This window comes from Ovis canadensis, chromosome 3 (assembly GCF_042477335.2).
Source record: "Ovis canadensis isolate MfBH-ARS-UI-01 breed Bighorn chromosome 3, ARS-UI_OviCan_v2, whole genome shotgun sequence".
Taxonomy (NCBI): Eukaryota; Metazoa; Chordata; class Mammalia; order Artiodactyla; family Bovidae; genus Ovis; species Ovis canadensis.
The window spans coordinates 116,614,440-116,616,599 of record NC_091247.1 but is presented as its reverse complement, the minus strand read 5'-3'; positions in this window follow the sequence as shown (position 1 = coordinate 116,616,599).

Genomic DNA, 2,160 nt, shown 5'->3' with positions numbered 1-2,160 from the left:
GAGCTCCGTCCCGGGAAGGGAAGCCCGTCCCGGGAAGGGAAGCCCGTCCCGGGAAGGGAATTTTAAGAAGAGAGGTTTCCAAACACCAGGAAACACTCTCCCTGCCGAGTCTGTGGCGAGCCTTGGAAACACAGAGGGCAACATAACAGGAAGGAAAAATAGATAAATAATTAAAACCAAGAGATTACAAGCCCACCAGTAACTCCCCCAGCGGAAAAGCAGCACAGACGCCTGCATCCGCCATTGGGAAGTGGGGGCAGGGCAGGGACGCGCGGGAGGCGCGGGCTGCAGTGCTTTGTAAGAATCGGGCAGGAACGCCCCACGCTCCACCAGAACGATCTAACTTGGGCTAGCAAACCAGACTGTGGGATAGCTACCACGCGAAAAGCTCGAACATAAGACACCACCAGGACCCAGCACAGAACAAAGGACGGAACGGAAAAAGCCGGCTGCAGACCATTCCCCGCCGGGGACAGGCAGCCAGAGCCGTAAGGAATGGAAAGGGGCAATTGCAGACCCGGAGAGACTTTACTTACCTAACTGCAAGCAGGCTCCTTTGCTAAGGCTTCTGGGGGTGCTGGACAGTCACAGTCTGCCTCACGGGGTGCGCCAGCGGTCCACCCAGAGAGCTGAGCGGCAGCGGCGGAAAAGGTGACAAGCCGCGGCGATTGCGCTCGCCAAACTCCTGAGCTACTCGGACCTGGGAAGGGCACAAAGCGCAGTCCCAGCCGCATTTGTGCCTCTGAGGGCTGCCTGAGGGCCGAACCTGAGCGGCTTGGACCGGGGAAGTGCACGCAGCCTAGGGCCGGCCCCAGACGGTTCCCGGCTGAGCATCGTAGAGCCGGAGCGGTTTGTGCGCCGCGAGAAAGGACAGGTCAAGCGGGGCAGAGATACTGTGTACACACGACAGTGCTATTTGTTTGCAGCATCCCCCCTCCCCACCGCGCGACTGAACTAGTGAGCCTAAAAACCAGCAAACAGAAGAAGTTAAACAGAGGGAACCACCTTGGAAGTGAGCCCACACGGCCCATAACATCAGAGAAGAGCCAGATATATTTTTAATTTTTTAATATTTTTAAAATCATTCTTTTTTTTTTTTGCCTTTTGCTTTTTTTTTCCCTTTTTTTTCCAAGCTTTTTTTTAATTGTTAAATCTTCTATTTCTCCTCTAATTTTTATTTCTATAACCTAGTATTACTATTTTTTTTAAAAAAAAGACTTTTTTTTTTTTTTTTTTTTTTTTAAGGCAAACACCATATATACTCTTTGGATGGTTGTTGGTGTTTTTTTTTTTTTTTTTTTTTTTTTTTAATAATTCTTTTTTTTTCTTTCTTCCTTTTTCCTTCTGCTTTTCTTTAATATTGTATCTTTGAAAATCCAACCTCTACTCCAGATTTTTAATCTTTGTTGTCAATTTTGTACATTTAAAAACCCAAACTTCACTACCCAAGTTTACCTGAGAGCGAGATTACTGGCTTGTCCACTCTCTCCTCCTCTGGCCTCTCCTTTTTCTCCACCAGGTGGCCTCTGTCTCTTTTCTCCCCCATCTCTTCTCTATCCAACTCTGTGAATCTCTGTGTGTTCCAGACGGTAGAGAACACCTAAGGAACTGGTTACTGGCAGGATTTGTCTCTCTCCTACTCATTCCTCTCTCTTATCCTCCTGGTCACCTCTGTCTACTTCCTCCCTCTCCTCTTCCCCGTATAACTCTGTAAATACCTCTGAGCGGTCCAGACTATAGAGCGCACATAAGGAAGTGACTACTGGCTAGCTTGCTCTCTCCTCTCTTGATCTCACCACATCTCATTCCAGTTACCTCTAACTACCCCCTCCATCTTCTCTTCTCCTTGTAACTCAGTGAACCTCTCTGAGTGTCCCTCAAGGTGGAGAAACTTTTCATCTTTAACCTAGATGTTTTATCATCGGTGCTGTATAGATGGAGAAGTCTAGAGGCTACTGTGAAAATAAAACTGAAAACCAGAAGCAGGAAGCTTAAACCCAAAGCCTGAAAACATTAGAGAACTCTTGAATTCAGGGAACATTAAACAATAGGAGCTCATCAAAAGCCTTCATACCTACACTGAAACCAAGCTCCACCCAAGGGCCAACAAGTTCCAAAACAAGACATACCACGCAAATTCTCCAGGAACACAGGAACACT